Here is a 9,896-nt window from a genome sequence, read left to right as displayed (position 1 = left end):
CTCGCCCCGGGGGCCAGACACAGCCAAGCTACCCCACGTGCTTTCACTAGCCATCCTCAATACTCAAGGGATAACCAGGGAGTATTTGTGGGCAGATGGCCAGGAAGATTTCAATACGTTTCTTTGACTTTTGCCAAGTTAGCTTGTTTTATATGGAGCTGGAAGGAAGGGGCAGAACAAAGTAATCCACCCAGGGAAGACTTCTTTAGACAGTATAATTTATTTAGGCTGCATATTAGCAGAGCTTTCCAGGACAACACACTGGTAAACCTTATGCTCCTGCAAAACAGCCCTAGAAATAAATTTGGCTATCTGCAAGTATAGAGTAAGACAGCCTGCCTGACCTCAGGGCGAGTCTTTCAGCCAAAAAGGCATAAAGAATGTGTTTCCACCTTCACCTCCTGAAGACCTGAAATAGGCTGAAGCAAGTGAACCTACATGCAATAAGCTGCACACCACCTTGGCTGCGCTGTGTCCTCAGCAGAGTCAAGGACTGAGTGTGCAGGGGACCAAAGTTCTTCCCACCTCCACATGAAGCACTGAATGAGGGGGAAAAAAACCAGCACAGCATCTGTGAGGGCTCCTGCCATGGTAGGTGCTGCCTGGGTGGCACTCCTGGTGCCATGGGAGGTTTAGGGATGTTCTAGGTTGACCAACAGGGATCTGGATCCTGCCCTACATCCTTAGGATGCAGTACCAGCTGCTAGGATGTTCTCATCCTCATTACATTCTGGTTAGAAATATGGCCAAAGAGTAACAACACGCCTTTGCAAAATGAGATGGGAAGGGACTGTCAGTAGGCAGGATTCCGAGCGCAGAAGTGCTAGGATTTTGCTCACAACAACAGGGTCTGCTGCCCTTGTCCCCAGGACTGGATGAGAGGGCACAGATGACTGGACCCTAATCTCATTTGGGCTCCAAAACTCTCTCAAGCCCCCTTCAAACAGTTAAAATTGCAGCTGAATGCCAGGACTGGGGGGAGGTACCAGTCATTAAAACATTTAAGGCTGTATTCAGGGGTGTGCAGGGGACCAAAGTTCTTCCCACCTCCACGTGAAGCACTGAATGAGGGGGAAAAAAAAACAGCACAGCATCTGTGAGGGCTCCTGCCATGGTGGGTGCTGCCTGGGTGGCACTCCTGGTGCCATGGGAGGTTTAGGGATGTTCTAGGTTGACCAACAGGGATCTGGATCCTGCCCTACATCCTTAGGATGCAGTACCAGCTGCTAGGATGTTCTCATCCTCATTACATTCTGGTTAGAAATATGGCCAAAGAGTAACAACACACCTTTGCAAAATGAGATGGGAAGGGACTGTCAGTAGGCAGGATTCCGAGCGCAGAAGTGCTAGGATTTTGCTCACAACAACAGGGTCTGCTGCCCTTGTCCCCAGGACTGGATGAGAGGGCACAGATGACTGGACCCTAATCTCATTTGGGCTCCAAAACTCTCTCAAGCCCCCTTCAAACAGTTAAAATTGCAGCTGAATGCCAGGACTGGGGGGAGGTACCAGTCATTAAAACATTTAAGGCTGTATTCAGGGAATTTCCTTGTGGGTTTCCTAGAGCCTGATGGGGATACCCATGCTGGTGTCCCCAGTGTCCTCACACACTGGCTGTGCTGGGTGTTGCAGTGCCACCAGGCAGCCCAGCATCCCACCAGCTGCCAGCCTCTGCCAACCCTCTCTCTCCCGCCTGATGCTCAGCCAGCCTGTGCCAGTCCCCAACAGAGTGGCAGAAAAACTATCTGATAGCCTGTGCTCTGAGCCACCAGAGCAGTCATCACACACTCCATTTTCAGCCAGTTTCCCAACAGAGAGGAAGGGTTATCGGTGACAGGGACAACGCCGGGTATGGATGGGTTTCCATGGCTGCCAGCAGCTTGAACAGAAATATCTGTCCCAGCACTCAGTGGCTGCAGCCTGCATGTGTTCCCTGCAGGGTGAGCTCCATGACCAGCACACAAAGTCCTGAATCAAAGACAATCAACTTACCCCCCAAAGTCAAAGGGAACATCCCAGCTCTAACCCCCACAAGAGGGGACAGTCTATTTAAGCAGGTTCTGGGCTGCTGGGATCCATCTTGAAAGCCCAGATACAAAGCAACACATCCCTGAAAGGATTTGGTTAGTTATAAACTCCAACTTATCACAGCCCTGTGGCTGAAGACCGCTTGCACTTAAATCCCATTTCCATAGCTGCTACCTGGCTGCTGCAGAGAAAGGCAGCTTATTGCAGTGCTCTTAGGGAGAGATCCTGGCTGCTGCCTGAGGCACAGCTCCCCGCAGGTTAGGAGATGCTTCTGCAGTTTGTCTGAGTGCTGTTCTGCAGCAGTGCCAAGAAAGAGGAAAGCCCTTACGTGTCAGGGGCAAAGAAAGCAGAAAGCCCAATAGCCAGATGCAAGGATGCACGAGGAGCAAACCGGCACAGGACAGCTTAGTTTCCCAAAGCGTCTGCCACCAGGCTTCATCATCCCCCCAAAGGGCACAGTGACCTGCTTGCACGATGTTTCTGTTAGCCCATGAGCCACACCAGTAACCTGCAGGGCTGCCTGGGCAGGGTTCCCTGAGAAAATCCTCCGCCGCTCACATGCCTCTGAGCAGCTGCCGCCAGCATGCCTGGTGTGCTGCCCGGAGGAGAAGCACCTCTCCTTTCAGGAAAATAATCTTCATTTGTACAATATGCTTAGCAGGGTCCCGTTGGTAAGGAATGCTTGATGATTTATTCAGCAGTGCCTTTCTCCTGGAAGGACATAAGCCATTCCCTTAGGAGACCTAGAAAAATCGCATTAACACTAACATGTTCTTTGATGATTAGAGACTTTCCCTGGCAACGCTCCATCGGTGCAGGCTGGCAAAATATATTGCCATAAGTGGAGGTAGACTTTTCCCCCTTTTGCATTACAAAGTAATCCAGCCAAAGGGCTCCAAGTGGATTCTTTCGCATATGGTGCCATGGTATCAATTAAAACTATCTCCTTTGAGATGATGGAAGGAGCACATTGTCAGGAATTTTCCCATACTGGCAATTGCATGCTCATGTGGTTTTGTTTAACACAAAGCAAGAACTGGATGCCCCATCTGTTGCTCTGTAGCTTATGCAACATTTAGCTGAGTGTTTTGTATTAACGATGTTCACCATTAATAAAACAGTTTGTAGATTAGGAATTTATCCCACCTTCTATGCTTAATAGGCAGCTCTTGCTAATCTCTTCTATGGTACTTTCTGACCTAAATTCTCAAAGCAATTTCCCCTCCTATCTAGATCTCACTGCCAGGCTGTAACCTACCATAGACAATTGCCTCAGTTCCTAATTGGGGAAAAATGGAGACATGGCAGGGCACCAGCTGGTTCAGTTACTGCAAGAAATCACAACTATCAGGCTTACTGAGAGAGACCACAGCAACTACTAGAGTAGCTGTTGCATCAAACATCAGTCACACTTCTTTGTTCTTCAGTAGAGGAGTGCAGTCAAGACCTCTAACATTTGCTAGAAATATTGATTACGTTTGCAAGTACCAGCGCCCTCTTGGGGAAGCCAACCTGGCCCTACTTTTCTGGGTAACTAAGTCTCAACAAATACTTCCCTGGGAAAAAGATAAGAGGCTTTAGGAGTTGATACCTGCCAAGATCTGTTCCATATTCCCAGTCTGGCTCCTGAGAAAATTCAAGCAGCTTCTAGCCTCAAAGATAACTCTTCGAGCAAGCACTGGTGAAGAGACAAAGCCTTGATCTCTCCCCAGAAGTTGGACTTGAAGTCTAATAAAGGGTCCTGAAGAAACACAAAGCATAAATTATTTCTGTTAAAAGTACAGAATTAGAGTTATGTTAATAGAAGTCATTTGGCCATCTGAGCAGTCCCCTAGCAATTGCATAAATTACAGACTGAACAAGGAGTTTCAACCAGAACATCATTTCATGGCCAGACCCTGACTGATTTCCAGGCAAGTAATAGCAAGCACTCCGGAGGGAGCTGCTGTATCCTCAGATGAATGGAATTAATAAGTCACAGAAAGCTGTTTAATAAACAAATTCCCCCTTTTCTCTTGTGAACTGTACAGGAACAGAGTATGTGAACACAGAAGGCTTTGCTATTTCTGTGCATTTCCCAGAGCATTTCCTCATCAAGCCCCTGCCCCTCACTTTAAACCCATCGCATCTGCGTCCCTGAGCTGCTTTGATCTGCAGCACGGACCCCATGGCACTGCTGCCATTTCCTGAGAGGGCTGGTTGTCACCCCTACAAATCCATATGCTCCACTCAAAGGCGCTTAGTTTTTCCACCGGTCTCTGCCTCCAGAGGCAGAGTGGCAGAGTTCTGGTTCAAATCTGTTATTCCCCTCTAAGACTCAGCCATTTGTAGCTCATAAATTGCAGCTTAGCAGATAGATTGAGACGTTTCAAGTTTATCTTCCCACACAAGTAACAGCAAATTGTAGCGTGAGCCTTGTGTGCAATTTTGCTCAAGTGCCCTGAGGCTGGGAAGCTGCTCAGGGAAGCTGCTTTGCCAGAGATGCACGCTTCCCCAGTCACCATCTTCCCAACACAAAGCTCTCCTCCCTCTGAAGTGGCTCTGGGAAAGGTGATGGATATGCTGCAGGCAGAAGCTTTATAAAAGGTCCAAACTGAAAACCCATGCAGTGAGCTAAAACTGCTCGTTTGAGACAAACCCTCACAGAACTTTTTATTGGGTTGGAAGAAAAGTCATTCAACTTCTTTTATTGTACCTGATTTATATATGGCTCTTCAACATGAGAAAAAGCCTGTATCTAGGCAGATCCGGGTTTGCAGAAGCAAGATTTCAAATTCTTTAGGACTAGAAGGATTGGAAAGAAAATCTAACTATGCACATGCACAGCATTTAACACAGGAGAGCTGGATCCTCCAGCTATCTCAGTGAAGTTTAGCACCACCAGCAGAAATGACTATGGGAAATTTCTTTTCCTGAGGCATTTCCATGTGCAGCTGTGGCTGTAATCACATCCAGTTTATCTATACTGTGCCCAAAGCAGTCTCAGCCCCAACCATCTCTCCATGACCTGAGCCGCAGCAATATCACAGTCTGGCTCCAGCAAAAGCTAATCTAGATTTTCACCATGCACAGACAAAAGACTTGTGGCAAATACTATCCTTAGGACCATGATGGTGTCGGGCTGGAAGGAGCATCTCTGTCCCACCTGAATCCTCAGTCTGTGTCCGAGTGTCACAGGGTGATCAGTCTCAGAGGACAGCCTGGCACACCTGCAAAGCTATGGGAATACCCCAGATCTCCTTATGACCCATTCCCATGCAGAGCTGGGTTTTGTGGATTTGGCAGCACCTGGCAATTCCCCTGTGCAAGACCTCACCCAGCAATGGTGAGGATTTTGGTCAGATACTTGCTAAGCCTCATCTTCCCCTTTATGGGGACACTGCAACAGCCTGGCATCATGGCCCCTTTCTGCCACTGGATTTTGCCTAGTGGGGAAGCAGACAGGGCTGTGGCGTGGCCAGGGCCCCCCATTTCTATGGCATGTTTTATACCTGCAGCACTGATGGATGCAGATCCTCAGCAGCCCCCTTTGGAAGTTGGTTACTCAAATCTTCCTGGCTTTCCTATTCGTTTGAAAAGCTGAAGCTCATTAAAGGAAACAAGCAGGGAAGGGGAACTGGCCTGCTGCTCTGTTGACCCTCATCTCCAAGGAGCAAGCCCATGGCCACTGCTGCTTCCACTCAGCTCCAGTTCCATCTTGACCTCCATTTACCCACTGCTCTCCACAAGCCACAGAGACATCAAGTGGCCAAGCAGTCTAACTGCACATATACAGAGACCAAATTTTGCCGAGGAAGGTGTGAGAGGACAGTGGGGCAGCTCAGATTAAGCAAAATTGGGCAATTCACAGCCCAGCGACAAGTTTTCTCTCCATGTCTTTACAGAATGTCATTTCATTTTATGCTTCCTTTCCCTGTTTTGAGTGTAAGCCTAGCAAAAACAAGACAAAAAAATACAAACAGAAAAGAAACTAGGCAACCCCTGAAGACTGACTGGTTTGTACGTCCCCCCCTTCACGCAGATACTGCCCCTGCAGAGGAGCGTGGCAAAGCCCCTCGCACCACACTCTGCTGAAGGAGCCCCAGGCACAGGCAAGAGAGACCTCAAAGCAAATAAACTGGTTGTGCAACTTATTTCCTTGCTTTTGTCCTTTCCCTCCTTCTCCCTGTATAAAGTAAATCGGCATTGTTTTGTGGGTTTTTTTCCCCCCCCAAATCCCTTCTGTAAGGTTATCAGCAACACAAAGCGGAATGGAAAAGCCTGGAAAAGCTGAAAATCATTTGCTATTCTCAGTACCATGGGGAGAAGTCCTTCTCTCAGAGAGCTGAAAAAAACATTTCAAAGCTAATCCTAGCCCAGAGCTCTCATCATCTGCTCCTTCTTCCCACACCTTCCCCTCTGATAGTGAGGGACTGTGGCTGGGGAACTCGGTGGCAAGCCCCAGAGCCCCAAGGATGCTGGTAGGTACCATCCCCAGCTGATACTGCTGTCAGGGGCCTGGCAGTATTTTACGGGAATCAAGTTACAAAATCTTGTATTAAATAAGTTGATTCAGAGAGGGATTCTCTCACACCAGAAGCTAAGAAGGTGAGGAACTATAGGACAAGTGTTGTGTGCAGGTGTAAGAGGTGAAGGACAGCTATAGCTTTTGCAAGCCAGGCTTACAAGTTTCCTGTGATTCAACTGTTAAACACTGCAGCAGGGAGCAACCCCAAACCTCACTGCTCCCTGCAGTGCTATCCCAGACGAGACCTTTGCTTTCCCACTTCCAAGCACATCTCATCACAGTCTGCACAAGAGCTGAGAGCATGCCCAGAGGTCAACAGGTAAGTGTGGAGACAAGACCCCATGCCTCCAGGGCTGCAGTTTCCCCAGGTATTACCTTAATTAGACACATGATCAGGCCATCCTGCTCGGAGCAAATAACTCTGAGTTCTCCATTTCCTAGAAAGAACAAGAAGGAAGAGTCCTGGGACAGAGACTATGGACACCTGAATGGAGAGGCCAGGCTGAAGGCATGAAGAAATCTTGCCCTAGCCACAGCGTAGAGGACAGGCTGTGCACCACGACACCAAGCACATGGCTAATTCAGCTCCCAGTCAGCCTGCTGTAAGTTTTCCAATACAAAAGGAAAGCGTGTATGATGGGATACAGAGAGGGATTGTTACAGAAAACCTGTATTAAACCTGCCAAGAGTCCAATGTTTCACACTGAGGTTCAGGCACCCACTTGAACCAGCTGCCCTTGCACTCCTGAACCCTTGAATTGTGCCAAATTTCCTCCTGACACCCCACTTCTCCTCCTTCCCTTCTTCCAGCATCCCACTGGTGCCTGTGGATGTTCAATACCCAACTCAAATTCAGCATGCTTTCACACAGCACCTGGGGAGATCAGCTGCCTGGGTCCCGGGGAGCATCTAATACCAGTTGCTTCCTGAGCAGCAGAACATGCAAAGCCCGTTTTCCTTCAGCAACCCCAATTGGACTTTCTCATGGCTAATTAGTTGAGTCCCCATGGCGATACCTACCATGCCTCTGGCTAATGTCCCTAAAACTCACCCGTAGGTTCAAATGTTAGAGGAGCACTGACAGAGTGTCAGGTCAAACCACAGGAAGGCAGGCAAGGAAAAAGGAATATCCCAAAAGAATTTCCACCCAGAAGAGTTTCCCCAGCTCAAGCCAACACCTCCTCAGTAGCTGGACATTAACTGTGTGTTAGAGAGAGCAAAACTTGTTTTACTGCACTTCAAAAGTCCTCTCTGGGGAGAGCTGAGCTCCCTGGGCTCTGAGCAGAGCCTTTTCATGCACATATGAAAATAACATCAAGATAAACTCTTCCAGCTCGCTTTGTCTTTCCAACACCAGTTTAAAAGCTGTGCAGACCCTACAGCACTGGCGCTGCTGCAGTTAGAGCTGCATGAGGACATTCAGCTTTTTAAACCCAAAGTTTGTTTGCTGTTACCCTTGGTCCAGCACAGGAGCTGGGGGTGCAGAAGGACAGACATCACCTGTGGTTGTTCCCTGTCTGACAGCAGCACCTCTCTGAAATTGCCTTCCTCAGATTGGCTTTCAGTCGGGACACAGTCGCATATAGCTGCTCTAGCTCTGTGAATATCAAAGAGACAGCTCTATTAAATTCAACGGACAGTTGTCCTCTCTGTATTGCAGATTGGTCTAAAACTGTGCTACAGGGGACAATTAATCTTCAAAATCAATTTTTTGTCAGGAGGCTAAATTTCAATTGTCTCAGGAATGGTGGTGCTGGGCTGGTAATTACCATCTGATGAGGCAACTTCTGAATTCACTGCCCAAGAGAACACTTTTTATTAATAACTTTTGTCACAAACCTCAGGTCGTTTTTTGACTTTGAAAAAACATGTTGCCTTATTTACTGTGTTAAAAACGTCAAGCTGTCAGGAGTCAGAAGATTCGCTGTAGGTTTTCATTGCACTGCGAGACAAGGAATAGATATTCCCTTTTCCCCAGGAAGGCAAAGCAAAAACCCCAGTTTGCTCTAGAAGAAACACTATTAAAATGCTAATTTATTTTCCTTTGCATTTGTGTCCTTTTTCCCTATGCCCCACTCTACAATAACAGACTCCCCTACATCTTCCTCATTTTCCACACAGTTGCTCGTTGTCTGGCTGCTGCATACACCTTAGCCATCTGGCTCCCAGCACTCTGCTTGCCATCACCCAGAGGGACACAGTGCCCAGAAGAGCCTCTGAGCACACCCAGCAACAAGCCTTGGAAGCCACAGAAATGCCAACTCCATCCACCTACTCAAGGTGGGGCTGCCCCAGGGCTGTGCACCCTGCAAGAGCAAAGCTTGGCTCCCTACAGCCAGGATATTTCAGGATTTAATCCAATGAGTGTCAAATGCCTAAATCACTGCAGAAGCAGGGCTGATCCAGGGCTCCCCTCTTTTGAGGGACACCTAAGGCTCCCCCTTGCACTATTCTCTCGGCCCTGGGAGCTCAGCTCATCACAGAACACCAGGGACTGGAGAGCAGAGCCTTATCAGGCTAAACTTGTGTAGCCAGCACACTCTCCTGGCACAGCAAAGACATGGCTTTGTATCTCAGTGAGCAGATGGAATAAACCACAGGTTTTCCACTTGCTAACCACCTATATTTTGGATGCAGAAAACGGATATGCTACTGCAGTGGATGCTGTTTGGAGGGTGTCTAAGTCTCCTCAAGCCATGAAAGCAGATACCAGGCAGAACCCCACACTCATCGCATTTCCTGGTGAATAGCCCCCAGGAAAATAGCCCAGGAGAGGTCTGGTGCTGGCGAGGCATTTCATATTCCTTGCTGGGCACCAGGCATCTCCTGCTGCAGAGCTTGAGTCTTTCACTGGCACCCCCAACCCTGCCAATGCTGCACTGGGAGTTTGCATTGAACTGGCAGATGGGCCCAGCTCTCCTGACTCCCAGTTTTACATTTTCTGCCACAACTGTCCCTCACGGTGGAAGAACCCCCAGTGTTTTGGGAAATGGGGCTCTGCAGGAGCTACTTTTTACTAGCAAAGGGATTCTGCTGAATTGACTCTCCTTTGAGTCCCTGCATGCTCTTTATTTTCCAGCTAACCCAGCTAAAGCTCATTTGATTTTAAAGATAATTCAATAAGCATCAATTAATAAAATTAACTTTGCAAGGATTGAATTTCCCTAGTGAATGCGACAGTGAAATTAAGGGACAGGCAAAAAGGGAAACAGAGCTGACATTTCTGTTACAAAAAGGCATTTCTGTTAAACCCTGGGCATTTTCCCTTGTGCAAATGAAGGTTTGAAGAACTCCTGCTCTGCAGAAGGCCAGGCCAACACTGTATGTAGGCGACTAGATCACACCCAGGGATTGGAACGGG

Source organism: Egretta garzetta, unplaced genomic scaffold (genome assembly GCF_000687185.1).
Source record: "Egretta garzetta isolate BGI_Z169 unplaced genomic scaffold, ASM68718v1 scaffold333, whole genome shotgun sequence".
NCBI lineage: Eukaryota > Metazoa > Chordata > Aves > Pelecaniformes > Ardeidae > Egretta > Egretta garzetta.
The sequence above is the reverse complement of the archived record's forward strand: the minus strand, read 5'-3'. Positions refer to the sequence as shown.